A 21,328-nucleotide genomic window follows, 5' to 3' on the forward strand; every position below is an offset into this window, starting at 1 on the left:
ACATCTGTCAATATACGAGAAAACAGAGTGAAACCTAAAAATTCAAACTGTTACTGGAAATGAACGCTTCAACATAGAAGAACGAAATTTGGGGAACCAAGTCGCCTTAGTGTACTGATCATTACCTGAAAGTATCATCCAGTTTGGGTGAAAAAATATTTGCTGAGATTTCTGGAGATTCGTAATTTTGGGAAGCTTGGCGACCCCTTCCCATGAAAGTGTTTCTCGCCAGTCACTGCTTAGGGCTACATCAAGAGGAAACAAAACGTAGAGATAGAACGTGAAACTACTTTGTTGTGTCAAGTTTCAAGAAGCTAGCACAAAACGTGTTGGATTTAGAGTTCCAAATACATCTATCAATATAGGAGAAAACAGAGTGAAACCTAAAAATTCAAACTGTTACTGGAAATGAACGCTTCAACATAGAAGAACGAAATTTGGGGAACCAAGTCGCCTTAGTGTACTGATCATTAACTGAGAGTATCATCCAGTTTGGGTGAAAAAATATTTGCTGAGATTTCTGGAGATTCGTAATTTTTGGAAGCTTGGCAACCCCTTCCCATGAAAGTGTTTCTCGCCAGTCACTGCTTAGGGCTACATCAAGAGTAAACAAAACGTAGAGATAGAACGTGAAACTACTTTGTTGTGTCAAGTTTCAAGAAGCTAGCACAAACCGTGTTGGATTTAGAGTTCCAAATACCTCTATCCATATAGGAGAAAACAGAGTGAAACCTAAAAATTCAAACTGTTACTGGAAATGAACGCTTCAACATAGAAGAACGAAATTTGGGGAACCAAGTCGCCTTAGTGTACTGATCATTACCTGAAAGTATCATCCAGTTTGGGTGAAAAAATATTTGCTGAGATTTCTGGAGATTCGTAATTTTGGGAAGCTTGGCAACCCCTTCCCATGAAAGTGTTTCTCGCCAGTCACTGTTTAGGGCTACATCAAGAGGAAACAACAAAACGTAGAGATAGAAAGTGAAACTACTTTGTTGTGTCAACTTTCAAGAAGCTAGCACAAACCGTGTTGGATTCAGAGTTCCAAATACATCTATCAATATAGGAGAAAACAGAGTGAAACCTACAAATTCAAACTGTTACTGGAAATGAACGCTTCAACATAGAAGAACGAAATTTGGGGAACCAAGTCGCCTTAGTGTACTGATCATTACCTGAAAGTATCATCCAGTTTGGGTGAAAAAATATTTGCTGAGATTTCTGGAGATTCGTAATTTTGGGAAGCTTGGCAACCCCTTCCCATGAAAGTGTTTCTCGCCAGTCACTGCTTAGGGCTACATCAAGAGGAAACAAAACGTAGAGATAGAACGTGAAACTACTTTGTTGTGTCAAGTTTCAAGAAGCTAGCACAAACCGTGTTGGATTTAGAGTTCCAAATACATCTATCAATATAGGAGAAAACAGAGTGAAACCTAAAAATTCAAACTGTTACTGGAAATGAACGCTTCAACATAGAAGAACGAAATTTGGGGAACCAAGTCGCCTTAGTGTACTGATCATTACCTGAAAGTATCATCCAGTTTGGGTGAAAAAATGTTTGCTGCGATTTCTGGAGATTCGTAATTTTGGGAAGCTTGGCAACCCCTTCCGATGAAAGTGTTTCTCGCCAGTCACTGCTTAGGGCTACAACAAGAGGAAACAAAACGTAGAGATAGGACGTGAAACTACTTTGTTGTGTCAAGTTTCAAGAAGCTAGCACAAACCGTGTTGGATTTAGAGTTCCAAATACATCTATCTATATAGGAGAAAACAGAGTGAAACCTAAAAATTCAAACTGTTACTGGAAATGAACGCTTCAACATAGAAGAACGAAATTTGGGGAACCAAGTCGCCTTAGTGTACTGATCATTACCTGAGAGTATCATCCAGTTTGGGTGAAAAAATATTTGCTGAGATTTCTGGAGATTCGTAATTTTTGGAAGCTTGGCAACCCCTTCCCATGAAAGTGTTTCTCGCCAGTCACTGTTTAGGGCTACAGCAAGAGGAAACAAAACGTAGAGATAGAACATGAAACTACTTTGTTGTGTCAACTTTCAAGAAGCTAGCACAAACCGTGTTGGATTTAGAGTTCCAAATACATCTATCAATATAGGAGAAAACAGAGTGAAACCTAAAAATTCAAACTGTTACTGGAAATGAACGCTTCAACATAGAAGAACGAAATTTGGGGAACCAACGTACCTTAGTGTACTGATCATTACCTGAAAGTATCATCCAGTTTGGGTGAAAAATTATTTGCTGAGATTTCTGGAGATTCGTAATTTTTGGAAGCTTGGCAATCCCTTCCCATGAAAGTGTTTCTCGCCAGTCACTGCTTAGGGCTACATCAAGAGGAAACAAAACGTAGAGATAGAACGTGAAACTACTTTGTTGTGTCAAGTTTCAAGAAGCTATCACAAACCGTGTTGGATTTAGAGTTCCAAATACATCTGTCAATATACGAGAAAACAGAGTGAAACCTAAAAATTCAAACTGTTACTGGAAATGAACGCTTCAACATAGAAGAACGAAATTTGGGGAACCAAGTCGCCTTAGTGTACTGATCATTACCTGAAAGTATCATCCAGTTTGGGTGAAAAAATATTTGCTGAGATTTCTGGAGATTCGTAATTTTGGGAAGCTTGGCGACCCCTTCCCATGAAAGTGTTTCTCGCCAGTCACTGCTTAGGGCTACATCAAGAGGAAACAAAACGTAGAGATAGAACGTGAAACTACTTTGTTGTGTCAAGTTTCAAGAAGCTAGCACAAAACGTGTTGGATTTAGAGTTCCAAATACATCTATCAATATAGGAGAAAACAGAGTGAAACCTAAAAATTCAAACTGTTACTGGAAATGAACGCTTCAACATAGAAGAACGAAATTTGGGGAACCAAGTCGCCTTAGTGTACTGATCATTAACTGAGAGTATCATCCAGTTTGGGTGAAAAAATATTTGCTGAGATTTCTGGAGATTCGTAATTTTTGGAAGCTTGGCAACCCCTTCCCATGAAAGTGTTTCTCGCCAGTCACTGCTTAGGGCTACATCAAGAGTAAACAAAACGTAGAGATAGAACGTGAAACTACTTTGTTGTGTCAAGTTTCAAGAAGCTAGCACAAACCGTGTTGGATTTAGAGTTCCAAATACCTCTATCCATATAGGAGAAAACAGAGTGAAACCTAAAAATTCAAACTGTTACTGGAAATGAACGCTTCAACATAGAAGAACGAAATTTGGGGAACCAAGTCGCCTTAGTGTACTGATCATTACCTGAAAGTATCATCCAGTTTGGGTGAAAAAATATTTGCTGAGATTTCTGGAGATTCGTAATTTTGGGAAGCTTGGCAACCCCTTCCCATGAAAGTGTTTCTCGCCAGTCACTGTTTAGGGCTACATCAAGAGGAAACAACAAAACGTAGAGATAGAAAGTGAAACTACTTTGTTGTGTCAACTTTCAAGAAGCTAGCACAAACCGTGTTGGATTCAGAGTTCCAAATACATCTATCAATATAGGAGAAAACAGAGTGAAACCTACAAATTCAAACTGTTACTGGAAATGAACGCTTCAACATAGAAGAACGAAATTTGGGGAACCAAGTCGCCTTAGTGTACTGATCATTACCTGAAAGTATCATCCAGTTTGGGTGAAAAAATATTTGCTGAGATTTCTGGAGATTCGTAATTTTGGGAAGCTTGGCAACCCCTTCCCATGAAAGTGTTTCTCGCCAGTCACTGCTTAGGGCTACATCAAGAGGAAACAAAATGTAGAGATAGAACGTGAAACTACTTTGTTGTGTCAAGTTTCAAGAAGCTAGCACAAACCGTGTTGGATTTAGAGTTCCAAATACATCTATCAATATAGGAGAAAACAGAGTGAAACCTAAAAATTCAAACTGTTACTGGAAATGAACGCTTCAACATAGAAGAACGAAATTTGGGGAACCAAGTCGCCTTAGTGTACTGATCATTACCTGAAAGTATCATCCAGTTTGGGTGAAAAAATGTTTGCTGAGATTTCTGGAGATTCGTAATTTTGGGAAGCTTGGCAACCCCTTCCGATGAAAGTGTTTCTCGCCAGTCACTGCTTAGGGCTACAACAAGAGGAAACAAAACGTAGAGATAGGACGTGAAACTACTTTGTTGTGTCAAGTTTCAAGAAGCTAGCACAAACCGTGTTGGATTTAGAGTTCCAAATACATCTATCTATATAGGAGAAAACAGAGTGAAACCTAAAAATTCAAACTGTTACTGGAAATGAACGCTTCAACATAGAAGAACGAAATTTGGGGAACCAAGTCGCCTTAGTGTACTGATCATTACCTGAGAGTATCATCCAGTTTGGGTGAAAAAATATTTGCTGAGATTTCTGGAGATTCGTAATTTTTGGAAGCTTGGCAACCCCTTCCCATGAAAGTGTTTCTCGCCAGTCACTGTTTAGGGCTACAGCAAGAGGAAACAAAACGTAGAGATAGAACATGAAACTACTTTGTTGTGTCAACTTTCAAGAAGCTAGCACAAACCGTGTTGGATTTAGAGTTCCAAATACATCTATCAATATAGGAGAAAACAGAGTGAAACCTAAAAATTCAAACTGTTACTGGAAATGAACGCTTCAACATAGAAGAACGAAATTTGGGGAACCAACGTACCTTAGTGTACTGATCATTACCTGAAAGTATCATCCAGTTTGGGTGAAAAATTATTTGCTGAGATTTCTGGAGATTCGTAATTTTTGGAAGCTTGGCAATCCCTTCCCATGAAAGTGTTTCTCGCCAGTCACTGCTTAGGGCTACATCAAGAGGAAACAAAACGTAGAGATAGAACGTGAAACTACTTTGTTGTGTCAAGTTTCAAGAAGCTATCACAAACCGTGTTGGATTTAGAGTTCCAAATACATCTGTCAATATACGAGAAAACAGAGTGAAACCTAAAAATTCAAACTGTTACTGGAAATGAACGCTTCAACATAGAAGAACGAAATTTGGGGAACCAAGTCGCCTTAGTGTACTGATCATTACCTGAAAGTATCATCCAGTTTGGGTGAAAAAATATTTGCTGAGATTTCTGGAGATTCGTAATTTTGGGAAGCTTGGCGACCCCTTCCCATGAAAGTGTTTCTCGCCAGTCACTGCTTAGGGCTACATCAAGAGGAAACAAAACGTAGAGATAGAACGTGAAACTACTTTGTTGTGTCAAGTTTCAAGAAGCTAGCACAAAACGTGTTGGATTTAGAGTTCCAAATACATCTATCAATATAGGAGAAAACAGAGTGAAACCTAAAAATTCAAACTGTTACTGGAAATGAACGCTTCAACATAGAAGAACGAAATTTGGGGAACCAAGTCGCCTTAGTGTACTGATCATTAACTGAGAGTATCATCCAGTTTGGGTGAAAAAATATTTGCTGAGATTTCTGGAGATTCGTAATTTTTGGAAGCTTGGCAACCCCTTCCCATGAAAGTGTTTCTCGCCAGTCACTGCTTAGGGCTACATCAAGAGTAAACAAAACGTAGAGATAGAACGTGAAACTACTTTGTTGTGTCAAGTTTCAAGAAGCTAGCACAAACCGTGTTGGATTTAGAGTTCCAAATACCTCTATCCATATAGGAGAAAACAGAGTGAAACCTAAAAATTCAAACTGTTACTGGAAATGAACGCTTCAACATAGAAGAACGAAATTTGGGGAACCAAGTCGCCTTAGTGTACTGATCATTACCTGAAAGTATCATCCAGTTTGGGTGAAAAAATATTTGCTGAGATTTCTGGAGATTCGTAATTTTGGGAAGCTTGGCAACCCCTTCCCATGAAAGTGTTTCTCGCCAGTCACTGTTTAGGGCTACATCAAGAGGAAACAACAAAACGTAGAGATAGAAAGTGAAACTACTTTGTTGTGTCAACTTTCAAGAAGCTAGCACAAACCGTGTTGGATTCAGAGTTCCAAATACATCTATCAATATAGGAGAAAACAGAGTGAAACCTACAAATTCAAACTGTTACTGGAAATGAACGCTTCAACATAGAAGAACGAAATTTGGGGAACCAAGTCGCCTTAGTGTACTGATCATTACCTGAAAGTATCATCCAGTTTGGGTGAAAAAATATTTGCTGAGATTTCTGGAGATTCGTAATTTTGGGAAGCTTGGCAACCCCTTCCCATGAAAGTGTTTCTCGCCAGTCACTGCTTAGGGCTACATCAAGAGGAAACAAAACGTAGAGATAGAACGTGAAACTACTTTGTTGTGTCAAGTTTCAAGAAGCTAGCACAAACCGTGTTGGATTTAGAGTTCCAAATACATCTATCAATATAGGAGAAAACAGAGTGAAACCTAAAAATTCAAACTGTTACTGGAAATGAACGCTTCAACATAGAAGAACGAAATTTGGGGAACCAAGTCGCCTTAGTGTACTGATCATTACCTGAAAGTATCATCCAGTTTGGGTGAAAAAATGTTTGCTGAGATTTCTGGAGATTCGTAATTTTGGGAAGCTTGGCAACCCCTTCCGATGAAAGTGTTTCTCGCCAGTCACTGCTTAGGGCTACAACAAGAGGAAACAAAACGTAGAGATAGGACGTGAAACTACTTTGTTGTGTCAAGTTTCAAGAAGCTAGCACAAACCGTGTTGGATTTAGAGTTCCAAATACATCTATCTATATAGGAGAAAACAGAGTGAAACCTAAAAATTCAAACTGTTACTGGAAATGAACGCTTCAACATAGAAGAACGAAATTTGGGGAACCAAGTCGCCTTAGTGTACTGATCATTACCTGAAAGTATCATCCAGTTTGGGTGAAAAAATATTTGCTGAGATTTCTGGAGATTCGTAATTTTGGGAAGCTTGGCAACCCCTTCCCATGAAAGTGTTTCTCGCCAGTCACTGTTTAGGGCTACAGCAAGAGGAAACAAAACGTAGAGATAGAACATGAAACTACTTTGTTGTGTCAACTTTCAAGAAGCTAGCACAAACCGTGTTGGATTTAGAGTTCCAAATACATCTATCAATATAGGAGAAAACAGAGTGAAACCTAAAAATTCAAACTGTTACTGGAAATGAACGCTTCAACATAGAAGAACGAAATTTGGGGAACCAACGTACCTTAGTGTACTGATCATTACCTGAAAGTATCATCCAGTTTGGGTGAAAAATTATTTGCTGAGATTTCTGGAGATTCGTAATTTTTGGAAGCTTGGCAATCCCTTCCCATGAAAGTGTTTCTCGCCAGTCACTGCTTAGGGCTACATCAAGAGGAAACAAAACGTAGAGATAGAACGTGAAACTACTTTGTTGTGTCAAGTTTCAAGAAGCTATCACAAACCGTGTTGGATTTAGAGTTCCAAATACATCTGTCAATATACGAGAAAACAGAGTGAAACCTAAAAATTCAAACTGTTACTGGAAATGAACGCTTCAACATAGAAGAACGAAATTTGGGGAACCAAGTCGCCTTAGTGTACTGATCATTACCTGAAAGTATCATCCAGTTTGGGTGAAAAAATATTTGCTGAGATTTCTGGAGATTCGTAATTTTGGGAAGCTTGGCGACCCCTTCCCATGAAAGTGTTTCTCGCCAGTCACTGCTTAGGGCTACATCAAGAGGAAACAAAACGTAGAGATAGAACGTGAAACTACTTTGTTGTGTCAAGTTTCAAGAAGCTAGCACAAAACGTGTTGGATTTAGAGTTCCAAATACATCTATCAATATAGGAGAAAACAGAGTGAAACCTAAAAATTCAAACTGTTACTGGAAATGAACGCTTCAACATAGAAGAACGAAATTTGGGGAACCAAGTCGCCTTAGTGTACTGATCATTAACTGAGAGTATCATCCAGTTTGGGTGAAAAAATATTTGCTGAGATTTCTGGAGATTCGTAATTTTTGGAAGCTTGGCAACCCCTTCCCATGAAAGTGTTTCTCGCCAGTCACTGCTTAGGGCTACATCAAGAGTAAACAAAACGTAGAGATAGAACGTGAAACTACTTTGTTGTGTCAATTTTCAAGAAGCTAGCACAAACCGTGTTGGATTTAGATTTCCAAATACATCTATCAATATAGGAGAAAACAGAGTGAAACCTAAAAATTCAAACTGTTACTGGAAATGAACGCTTCAACATAGAAGAATGAAATTTGGGGAACCAAGTCGCCTTAGTGTACTGATCATTACCTGAAAGTACCATCCAGTTTGGGTGAAAAAATATTTGCTGAGATTTCTGGAGATTCGTAATTGTGGGAAGCTTGGCAACCCCGTTCCATGAAAGTGTTTCTCGCCAGTCACTGCTTAGGGCTACATCAAGAGGAAACAAAACGTAGAGATAGAACGTGAAACTACTTTGTTGTGTCAAGTTTCAAGAAGCTAGCAAAAACCGTGTTGGATTTAGAGCTCCAAATACATCTATTAATATAGGAGAAAACAGAGTGAAACCTAAAAATTCAAACTGTTACTGGAAATGAACGCTTCAACATAGAAGAACGAAATTGGGGAACCAAGTCGCCTTAGTGTACTGATCATTACCTGAAAGTATCATCCAGTTTGGGTGAAAAAATATTTGCTGAGATTTCTGGAGATTCGTAATTTTGGGAAGCTTGGCAACCCCTTCCCATGAAAGTGTTTCTCGCCAGTCACTGCTTAGGGCTACATCAAGAGGAAACAAAACGTAGAGATAGAACGTGAAACTACTTTGTTGTGTCAAGTTTCAAGAAGCTAGCACAAACCGTGTTGGATTTAGAGTTCCAAATACATCTATCAATATAGGAGAAAACAGAGTGAAACCTAAAAATTCAAACTGTTACTGGAAATGAACGCTTCAACATAGAAGAACGAAATTTGGGGAACCAAGTCGCCTTAGTGTACTGATCATTACCTGAGAGTATCATCCAGTTTGGGTGAAAAAATATTTGCTGAGATTTCTGGAGATTCGTAATTTTTGGAAGCTTGGCAACCCCTTCCCATGAAAGTGTTTCTCGCCAGTCACTGTTTAGGGCTACAGCAAGAGGAAACAAAACGTAGAGATAGAACATGAAACTACTTTGTTGTGTCAACTTTCAAGAAGCTAGCACAAACCGTGTTGGATTTAGAGTTCCAAATACATCTGTCAATATACGAGAAAACAGAGTGAAACCTAAAAATTCAAACTGTTACTGGAAATGAACGCTTCAACATAGAAGAACGAAATTTGGGGAACCAAGTCGCCTTAGTGTACTGATCATTACCTGAAAGTATAATCCAGTTTGGGTGAAAAAATATTTGCTGAGATTTCTGGAGATTCGTAATTTTGGGAAGCTTGGCAACACCTTCCCATGAAAGTGTTTCTCGCCAGTCACTGCTTAGGGCTACATCAAGAGGAAACAAAACGTAGAGATAGAACGTGAAACTACTTTGTTGTGTCAAGTTTCAAGAAGCTAGCACAAAACGTGTTGGATTTAGAGTTCCAAATACATCTATCAATATAGGAGAAAACAGAGTGAAACCTAAAAATTCAAACTGTTACTGGAAATGAACGCTTCAACATAGAAGAACGAAATTTGGGGAACCAAGTCGCCTTAGTGTACTGATCATTAACTGAGAGTATCATCCAGTTTGGGTGAAAAAATATTTGCTGAGATTTCTGGAGATTCGTAATTTTTGGAAGCTTGGCAACCCCTTCCCATGAAAGTGTTTCTCGCCAGTCACTGCTTAGGGCTACATCAAGAGTAAACAAAACGTAGAGATAGAACGTGAAACTACTTTGTTGTGTCAAGTTTCAAGAAGCTAGCACAAACCGTGTTGGATTTAGAGTTCCAAATACATCTATCAATATAGGAGAAAACAGAGTGAAACCTAAAAATTCAAACTGTTACTGGAAATGAACGCTTCAACATAGAAGAACGAAATTTGGGGAACCAAGTCGCCTTAGTGTACTGATCATTACCTGAAAGTATCATCCAGTTTGGGTGAAAAAATATTTGCTGAGATTTCTGGAGATTCGTAATTTTGGGAAGCTTGGCAACCCCTTCCCATGAAAGTGTTTCTCGCCAGTCACTGCTTAGGGCTACATCAAGAGGAAACAAAACGTAGAGATAGAACGTGAAACTACTTTGTTGTGTCAAGTTTCAAGAAGCTAGCACAAACCGTGTTGGATTTAGAGTTCCAAATACATCTATCAATATAGGAGAAAACAGAGTGAAACCTAAAAATTCAAACTGTTACTGGAAATGAACGCTTCAACATAGAAGAACGAAATTTGGGGAACCAAGTCGCCTTAGTGTACTGATCATTACCTGAAAGTATCATCCAGTTTGGGTGAAAAAATGTTTGCTGAGATTTCTGGAGATTCGTAATTTTGGGAAGCTTGGCAACCCCTTCCGATGAAAGTGTTTCTCGCCAGTCACTGCTTAGGGCTACAACAAGAGGAAACAAAACGTAGAGATAGGACGTGAAACTACTTTGTTGTGTCAAGTTTCAAGAAGCTAGCACAAACCGTGTTGGATTTAGAGTTCCAAATACATCTATCTATATAGGAGAAAACAGAGTGAAACCTAAAAATTCAAACTGTTACTGGAAATGAACGCTTCAACATAGAAGAACGAAATTTGGGGAACCAAGTCGCCTTAGTGTACTGATCATTACCTGAAAGTATCATCCAGTTTGGGTGAAAAAATATTTGCTGAGATTTCTGGAGATTCGTAATTTTGGGAAGCTTGGCAACCCCTTCCCATGAAAGTGTTTCTCGCCAGTCACTGTTTAGGGCTACAGCAAGAGGAAACAAAACGTAGAGATAGAACATGAAACTACTTTGTTGTGTCAACTTTCAAGAAGCTAGCACAAACCGTGTTGGATTTAGAGTTCCAAATACATCTATCAATATAGGAGAAAACAGAGTGAAACCTAAAAATTCAAACTGTTACTGGAAATGAACGCTTCAACATAGAAGAACGAAATTTGGGGAACCAACGTACCTTAGTGTACTGATCATTACCTGAAAGTATCATCCAGTTTGGGTGAAAAATTATTTGCTGAGATTTCTGGAGATTCGTAATTTTTGGAAGCTTGGCAATCCCTTCCCATGAAAGTGTTTCTCGCCAGTCACTGCTTAGGGCTACATCAAGAGGAAACAAAACGTAGAGATAGAACGTGAAACTACTTTGTTGTGTCAAGTTTCAAGAAGCTATCACAAACCGTGTTGGATTTAGAGTTCCAAATACATCTGTCAATATACGAGAAAACAGAGTGAAACCTAAAAATTCAAACTGTTACTGGAAATGAACGCTTCAACATAGAAGAACGAAATTTGGGGAACCAAGTCGCCTTAGTGTACTGATCATTACCTGAAAGTATCATCCAGTTTGGGTGAAAAAATATTTGCTGAGATTTCTGGAGATTCGTAATTTTGGGAAGCTTGGCGACCCCTTCCCATGAAAGTGTTTCTCGCCAGTCACTGCTTAGGGCTACATCAAGAGGAAACAAAACGTAGAGATAGAACGTGAAACTACTTTGTTGTGTCAAGTTTCAAGAAGCTAGCACAAAACGTGTTGGATTTAGAGTTCCAAATACATCTATCAATATAGGAGAAAACAGAGTGAAACCTAAAAATTCAAACTGTTACTGGAAATGAACGCTTCAACATAGAAGAACGAAATTTGGGGAACCAAGTCGCCTTAGTGTACTGATCATTAAATGAGAGTATCATCCAGTTTGGGTGAAAAAATATTTGCTGAGATTTCTGGAGATTCGTAATTTTTGGAAGCTTGGCAACCCCTTCCCATGAAAGTGTTTCTCGCCAGTCACTGCTTAGGGCTACATCAAGAGTAAACAAAACGTAGAGATAGAACGTGAAACTACTTTGTTGTGTCAATTTTCAAGAAGCTAGCACAAACCGTGTTGGATTTAGATTTCCAAATACATCTATCAATATAGGAGAAAACAGAGTGAAACCTAAAAATTCAAACTGTTACTGGAAATGAACGCTTCAACATAGAAGAATGAAATTTGGGGAACCAAGTCGCCTTAGTGTACTGATCATTACCTGAAAGTACCATCCAGTTTGGGTGAAAAAATATTTGCTGAGATTTCTGGAGATTCGTAATTGTGGGAAGCTTGGCAACCCCGTTCCATGAAAGTGTTTCTCGCCAGTCACTGCTTAGGGCTACATCAAGAGGAAACAAAACGTAGAGATAGAACGTGAAACTACTTTGTTGTGTCAAGTTTCAAGAAGCTAGCAAAAACCGTGTTGGATTTAGAGCTCCAAATACATCTATTAATATAGGAGAAAACAGAGTGAAACCTAAAAATTCAAACTGTTACTGGAAATGAACGCTTCAACATAGAAGAACGAAATTGGGGAACCAAGTCGCCTTAGTGTACTGATCATTACCTGAAAGTATCATCCAGTTTGGGTGAAAAAATATTTGCTGAGATTTCTGGAGATTCGTAATTTTGGGAAGCTTGGCAACCCCTTCCCATGAAAGTGTTTCTCGCCAGTCACTGCTTAGGGCTACATCAAGAGGAAACAAAACGTAGAGATAGAACGTGAAACTACTTTGTTGTGTCAAGTTTCAAGAAGCTAGCACAAACCGTGTTGGATTTAGAGTTCCAAATACATCTATCAATATAGGAGAAAACAGAGTGAAACCTAAAAATTCAAACTGTTACTGGAAATGAACGCTTCAACATAGAAGAACGAAATTTGGGGAACCAAGTCGCCTTAGTGTACTGATCATTACCTGAGAGTATCATCCAGTTTGGGTGAAAAAATATTTGCTGAGATTTCTGGAGATTCGTAATTTTTGGAAGCTTGGCAACCCCTTCCCATGAAAGTGTTTCTCGCCAGTCACTGTTTAGGGCTACAGCAAGAGGAAACAAAACGTAGAGATAGAACATGAAACTACTTTGTTGTGTCAACTTTCAAGAAGCTAGCACAAACCATGTTGGATTTAGAGTTCCAAATACATCTGTCAATATACGAGAAAACAGAGTGAAACCTAAAAATTCAAACTGTTACTGGAAATGAACGCTTCAACATAGAAGAACGAAATTTGGGGAACCAAGTCGCCTTAGTGTACTGATCATTACCTGAAAGTATCATCCAGTTTGGGTGAAAAAATATTTGCTGAGATTTCTGGAGATTCGTAATTTTGGGAAGCTTGGCAACACCTTCCCATGAAAGTGTTTCTCGCCAGTCACTGCTTAGGGCTACATCAAGAGGAAACAAAACGTAGAGATAGAACGTGAAACTACTTTGTTGTGTCAAGTTTCAAGAAGCTAGCACAAAACGTGTTGGATTTAGAGTTCCAAATACATCTATCAATATAGGAGAAAACAGAGTGAAACCTAAAAATTCAAACTGTTACTGGAAATGAACGCTTCAACATAGAAGAACGAAATTTGGGGAACCAAGTCGCCTTAGTGTACTGATCATTAACTGAGAGTATCATCCAGTTTGGGTGAAAAAATATTTGCTGAGATTTCTGGAGATTCGTAATTTTTGGAAGCTTGGCAACCCCTTCCCATGAAAGTGTTTCTCGCCAGTCACTGCTTAGGGCTACATCAAGAGTAAACAAAACGTAGAGATAGAACGTGAAACTACTTTGTTGTGTCAAGTTTCAAGAAGCTAGCACAAACCGTGTTGGATTTAGAGTTCCAAATACATCTATCAATATAGGAGAAAACAGAGTGAAACCTAAAAATTCAAACTGTTACTGGAAATGAACGCTTCAACATAGAAGAACGAAATTTGGGGAACCAAGTCGCCTTAGTGTACTGATCATTACCTGAAAGTATCATCCAGTTTGGGTGAAAAAATATTTGCTGAGATTTCTGGAGATTCGTAATTGTGGGAAGCTTGGCAACCCCGTTCCATGAAAGTGTTTCTCGCCAGTCACTGCTTAGGGCTACATCAAGAGGAAACAAAACGTAGAGATAGAACGTGAGACTACTTTGTTGTGTCAAGTTTCAAGAAGCTAGCAAAAACCGTGTTGGATTTAGAGCTCCAAATACATCTATTAATATAGGAGAAAACAGAGTGAAACCTAAAAATTCAAACTGTTACTGGAAATGAACGCTTCATCATAGAAGAACGAAATTTGGGGAACCAAGTCGCCTTAGTGTACTGATCATTACCTGAGAGTATCATCCAGTTTGGGTGAAAAAATATTTGCTGAGATTTCTGGAGATTCGTAATTTTGGGAAGCTTGGCAACACCTTCCCATGAAAGTGTTTCTCGCCAGTCACTGCTTATGGCTACATCAAGAGGAAACAAAACGTAGAGATAGAACGTGAAACTACTTTGTTGTGTCAAGTTTCAAGAAGCTAGCACAAACCGTGTTGGATTTAGAGTTCCAAATACCTCTATCCATATAGGAGAAAACAGAGTGAAACCTAAAAATTCAAACTGTTACTGGAAATGAACGCTTCAACATAGAAGAACGAAATTTGGGGAACCAAGTCGCCTTAGTGTACTGATCATTACCTGAAAGTATCATCCAGTTTGGGTGAAAAAATATTTGCTGAGATTTCTGGAGATTCGTAATTTTGGGAAGCTTGGCAACCCCTTCCCATGAAAGTGTTTCTCGCCAGTCACTGTTTAGGGCTACATCAAGAGGAAACAACAAAACGTAGAGATAGAAAGTGAAACTACTTTGTCGTGTCAACTTTCAAGAAGCTAGCACAAACCGTGTTGGATTCAGAGTTCCAAATACATCTATCAATATAGGAGAAAACAGAGTGAAACCTACAAATTCAAACTGTTACTGGAAATGAACGCTTCAACATAGAAGAACGAAATTTGGGGAACCAAGTCGCCTTAGTGTACTGATCATTACCTGAAAGTATCATCCAGTTTGGGTGAAAAAATATTTGCTGAGATTTCTGGAGATTCGTAATTTTGGGAAGCTTGGCAACCCCTTCCCATGAAAGTGTTTCTCGCCAGTCACTGCTTAGGGCTACATCAAGAGGAAACAAAACGTAGAGATAGAACGTGAAACTACTTTGTTGTGTCAAGTTTCAAGAAGCTAGCACAAACCGTGTTGGATTTAGAGTTCCAAATACATCTATCAATATAGGAGAAAACAGAGTGAAACCTAAAAATTCAAACTGTTACTGGAAATGAACGCTTCAACATAGAAGAACGAAATTTGGGGAACCAAGTCGCCTTATTGTACTGATCATTACCTGAAAGTATCATCCAGTTTGGGTGAAAAAATGTTTGCTGAGATTTCTGGAGATTCGTAATTTTGGGAAGCTTGGCAACCCCTTCCGATGAAAGTGTTTCTCGCCAGTCACTGCTTAGGGCTACAACAAGAGGAAACAAAACGTAGAGATAGGACGTGAAACTACTTTGTTGTGTCAAGTTTCAAGAAGCTAGCACAAACCGTGTTGGATTTAGAGTTCCAAATACATCTATCTATATAGGAGAAAACAGAGTGAAACCTAAAAATTCAAACTGTTACTGGAAATGAACGCTTCAACATAGAAGAACGAAATTTGGGGAACCAAGTCGCCTTAGTGTACTGATCATTACCTGAGAGTATCATCCAGTTTGGGTGAAAAAATATTTGCTGAGATTTCTGGAGATTCGTAATTTTGGGAAGCTTGGCAACCCCTTCCCATGAAAGTGTTTCTCGCCAGTCACTGCTTAGGGCTACATCAAGAGGAAACAAAACGTAGAGATAGAACGTGAAACTACTTTGTTGTGTCAACTTTCAAGAAGCTAGCAGAAACTGTGTTGGATTCAGAGTTCCAAATACATCTATCAATATAGGAGAAAACAGAGTGAAACCTAAAAATTCAAACTGTTACTGGAAATGAACGCTTCAACATCGAAGAACGAAATTTGGGGAACCAAGTCGCCTTAGTGTACTGATCATTACCTGAGAGTATCATCCAGTTTGGGTGAAAAAATATTTGCTGTGATTTCTGGAGATTCGTAATTTTGGGAAGCTTGGCAACCCCTTCCGATGAAAGTGTTTCTCGCCAGTCACTGTTTAGGGCTACATCAAGAGGAAACAAAACGTAGAGATAGAACGTGAAACTACTTTGTTGTGTCAAGTTTCAAGAAGCTAGCACAAAACGTGTTGGATTTAGAGTTCCAAATACATCTATCAATATAGGAGAAAACAGAGTGAAACCTAAAAATTCAAACTGTTACTGGAAATGAACGCTTCAACATAGAAGAACGAAATTTGGGGAACCAAGTCGCCTTAGTGTACTGATCATTAACTGAGAGTATCATCCAGTTTGGGTGAAAAAATATTTGCTGAGATTTCTGGAGATTCGTAATTTTTGGAAGCTTGGCAACCCCTTCCCATGAAAGTGTTTCTCGCCAGTCACTGCTTAGGGCTACATCAAGAGTAAACAAAACGTAGAGATAGACCGTGAAACTACTTTGTTGTGTCAAGTTTCAAGAATCTAGCACAAACCGTGTTGGATTTAGATTTCCAAATACATCTATCAATATAGGAGAAAACAGAGTGAAACCTAAAAATTCAAACTGTTACTGGAAATGAACGCTTCAACATAGAAGAATGAAATTTGGGGAACCAAGTCGCCTTAGTGTACTGATCATTACCTGAAAGTATCATCCAGTTTGGGTGAAAAAATATTTGCTGAGATTTCTGGAGATTCGTAATTGTGGGAAGCTTGGCAACCCCGTTCCATGAAAGTGTTTCTCGCCAGTCACTGCTTAGGGCTACATCAAGAGGAAACAAAACGTAGAGATAGAACGTGAAACTACTTTGTTGTGTCAAGTTTCAAGAAGCTAGCAAAAACCGTGTTGGATTTAGAGCTCCAAATACATCTATTAATATAGGAGAAAACAGAGTGAAACCTAAAAATTCAAAATGTTACTGGAAATGAACGCTTCAACATAGAAGAACGAAATTGGGGAACCAAGTCGCCTTAGTGTACTGATCATTACCTGAAAGTATCATCCAGTTTGGGTGAAAAAATATTTGCTGAGATTTCTGGAGATTCGTAATTTTGGGAAGCTTGACAACCCCTTCCCATGAAAGTGTTTCTCGCCAGTCACTGCTTAGGGCTACATCAAGAGGAAACAAAACGTAGAGATAGAACGTGAAACTACTTTGTTGTGTCAAGTTTCAAGAAGCTAGCACAAACCGTGTTGGATTTAGAGTTCCAAATACATCTATCAATATAGGAGAAAACAGAGTGAAACCTAAAAATTCAAACTGTTACTGGAAATGAACGCTTCAACATAGAAGAACGAAATTTGGGGAACCAAGTCGCCTTAGTGTACTGATCATTACCTGAGAGTATCATCCAGTTTGGGTGAAAAAATATTTGCTGAGATTTCTGGAGATTCGTAATTTTTGGAAGCTTGGCAACCCCTTCCCATGAAAGTGTTTCTCGCCAGTCACTGTTTAGGGCTACAGCAAGAGGAAACAAAACGTAGAGATAGAACATGAAACTACTTTGTTGTGTCAACTTTCAAGAAGCTAGCACAAACCGTGTTGGATTTAGAGTTCCAAATACATCTATCAATATAGGAGAAAACAGAGTGAAACCTAAAAATTCAAACTGTTACTGGAAATGAACGCTTCAACATAGAAGAACGAAATTTGGGGAACCAACGTACCTTAGTGTACTGATCATTACCTGAAAGTATCATCCAGTTTGGGTGAAAAATTATTTGCTGAGATTTCTGGAGATTCGTAATTTTTGGAAGCTTGGCAATCCCTTCCCATGAAAGTGTTTCTCGCCAGTCACTGCTTAGGGCTACATCAAGAGGAAACAAAACGTAGAGATAGAACGTGAAACTACTTTGTTGTGTCAAGTTTCAAGAAGCTATCACAAACCGTGTTGGATTTAGAGTTCCAAATACATCTGTCAATATACGAGAAAACAGAGTGAAACCTAAAAATTCAAACTGTTACTGGAAATGAACGCTTCAACATAGAAGAACGAAATTTGGGGAACCAAGTCGCCTTAGTGTACTGATCATTACCTGAAAGTATCATCCAGTTTGGGTGAAAAAATATTTGCTGAGATTTCTGGAGATTCGTAATTTTGGGAAGCTTGGCGACCCCTTCCCATGAAAGTGTTTCTCGCCAGTCACTGCTTAGGGCTACATCAAGAGGAAACAAAACGTAGAGATAGAACGTGAAACTACTTTGTTGTGTCAAGTTTCAAGAAGCTAGCACAAAACGTGTTGGATTTAGAGTTCCAAATACATCTATCAATATAGGAGAAAACAGAGTGAAACCTAAAAATTCAAACTGTTACTGGAAATGAACGCTTCAACATAGAAGAACGAAATTTGGGGAACCAAGTCGCCTTAGTGTACTGATCATTAACTGAGAGTATCATCCAGTTTGGGTGAAAAAATATTTGCTGAGATTTCTGGAGATTCGTAATTTTGGGAAGCTTGGCAACCCCTTCCCATGAAAGTGTTTCTCGCCAGTCACTGCTTAGGGCTACATCAAGAGTAAACAAAACGTAGAGATAGAACGTGAAACTACTTTGTTGTGTCAAGTTTCAAGAAGCTAGCACAAACCGTGTTGGATTTAGAGTTCCAAATACATCTATCAATATAGGAGAAAACAGAGTGAAACCTAAAAATTCAAACTGTTACTGGAAATGAACGCTTCAACATAGAAGAACGAAATTTGGGGAACCAAGTCGCCTTAGTGTACTGATCATTACCTGAAAGTATCATCCAGTTTGGGTGAAAAAATATTTGCTGAGATTTCTGGAGATTCGTAATTGTGGGAAGCTTTCAACCCCGTTCCATGAAAGTGTTTCTCGCCAGTCACTGCTTAGGGCTACATCAAGAGGAAACAAAACGTAGAGATAGAACGTGAGACTACTTTGTTGTGTCAAGTTTCAAGAAGCTAGCAAAAACCGTGTTGGATTTAGAGCTCCAAATACATCTATTAATATAGGAGAAAACAGAGTGAAACCTAAAAATTCAAACTGTTACTGGAAATGAACGCTTCGACATAGAAGAACGAAATTTGGGGAACCAAGTCGCCTTAGTGTACTGATCATTACCTGAAAGTATCATCCAGTTTGGGTGAAAAAATATTTGCTGAGATTACTGGAGATTCGTAATTTTGGGAAGCTTGGCAGCCCCTTCCCATGAAAGTGTTTCTCGCCAGTCACTGCTTAGGGCTACATCAAGAGGAAACAAAACGTAGAGATAGAACGTGAAACTACTTTGTTGTGTCAAGTTTCAAGAAGCTAGCACAAACCGTGTTGGATTTAGAGTTCCAAATACATCTATCAATATAGGAGAAAACAGAGTGAAACCTAAAAATTCACACTGTTACTGGAAATGAACGCTTCAACATAGAAGAACGAAATTTGGGGAACCAAGTCGCCTCAGTGTACTGATCATTACCTGAAAGTATCATCCAGTTTGGGTGAAAAAATATTTGCTGAGATTTCTGGAGATTCGTAATTTTGGGAAGCTTGGCAACCCCTTCCCATGAAAGTGTTTCTCGCCAGTCACTGTTTAGGGCTACATCAAGAGGAAACAACAAAACGTAGAGATAGAAAGTGAAACTACTTTGTTGTGCCAACTTTCAAGAAGCTAGCACAAACCGTGTTGGATTCAGAGTTCCAAATACATCTATCAATATAGGAGAAAACAGAGTGAAACCTACAAATTCAAACTGTTACTGGAAATGAACGCTTCAACATAGAAGAACGAAATTTGGGGAACCAAGTCGCCTTAGTGTACTGATCATTACCTGAAAGTATCATCCAGTTTGGGTGAAAAAATATTTGCTGAGATTTCTGGAGATTCGTAATTTTGGGAAGCTTGGCAACCCCTTCCCATGAAAGTGTTTCTCGCCAGTCACTGCTTAGGGCTACATCAAGAGGAAACAAAACGTAGAGATAGAACGTGAAACTACTTTGTTGTGTCAAGTTTCAAGAAGCTAGCACAAACCGTGTTGGATTTAGAGTTCCAAATACATCTATCAATATAGGAGAAAACAGAGTGAAACCTAAAAATTCAAACTGTTACTGGAAATGAACGCTTCAACATAGAAGAACGAAATTTGGGGAACCAAGTCGCCTTAGTGTACTGATCATTACCTGAAAGTATCATCCAGTTTGGGTGAAAAAATGTTTGCTGAGATTTCTGGAGATTCGTAATTTTGGGAAGCTTGGCAACCCCTTCCGATGAAAGTGTTTCTCGCCAGTCACTGCTTAGGGCTACAACAAGAGGAAACAAAACGTAGAGATAGGACGTGAAACTACTTTGTTGTGTCAAGTTTCAAGAAGCTAGCACAAACCGTGTTGGATTTAGAGTTCCAAATACATCTATCTATATAGGAGAAAACAGAGTGAAACCTAAAAATTCAAACTGTTACTGGAAATGAACGCTTCAACATCGAAGAACGAAATTTGGGGAACCAAGTCGCCTTAGTGTCCTGATCATTACCTGAAAGTATCATCCAGTTTGGGTGAAAAAATATTTGCTGTGATTTCTGGAGATTCGTAATTTTGGGAAGCTTGGCAACCCCTTCCGATGAAAGTGTTTCTCGCCAGTCACTGTTTAGGGCTACATCAAGAGGAAACAAAACGTAGAGATAGAACGTGAAACTACTTTGTTGTGTCAAGTTTCAAGAAGCTAGCACAAACCGTGTTGGATTTAGAGTTCCAAATACATCTATCAATATAGGAGAAAACAGAGTGAAACCTAAAAATTCAAACTGTTACTGGAAATGAACGCTTCAACATAGAAGAACGAAATTTGGGGAACCAAGTCGCCTTAGTGTACTGATCATTACCTGAGAGTATCATCCAGTTTGGGTGAAAAAATATTTGCTGAGATTTCTGGAGATTCGTAATTTTTGGAAGCTTGGCAACCCCTTCCCATGAAAGTGTTTCTCGCCAGTCACTGCTTAGGGCTACATCAAGAGGATACAAAACGTAGAGATAGAACGTGAAACTACTTTGTTGTGTCAAGTTTCAAGAAGCTAGCACAAACCGTGTTGGATTTAGAGTTCCAAATACATCTATCAATATAGGAGAAAACAGAGTGAAACCTAAAAATTCAAACTGTTACTGGAAATGAACGCTTCAACATACAAGAACGAAATTTGGGGAACCAAGTCGCCTTAGTGTACTGATCATTACCTGAAAGTATCATCCAGTTTGGGTGAAAAAATATTTGCTGAGATTTCTGGAGATTCGTAATTTTGGGGAGCTTGGCAACCCCGTTCCATGAAAGGGTTTCTCGCCAATCACTGCTTAGGGCTACATCAAGAGGAAACAAAACGTAGAGATAGAACGTGAAACTACTTTGTTGTGTCAAGTTTCAAGAAGCTACCACAAACCGTGTTGGATTTAGAGTTCCAAATACATCTATCAATATAGGAGAAAACAGAG

Source organism: Spermophilus citellus (assembly GCF_964194105.1).
Source record: "Spermophilus citellus genome assembly, chromosome: 2".
NCBI lineage: Eukaryota > Metazoa > Chordata > Mammalia > Rodentia > Sciuridae > Spermophilus > Spermophilus citellus.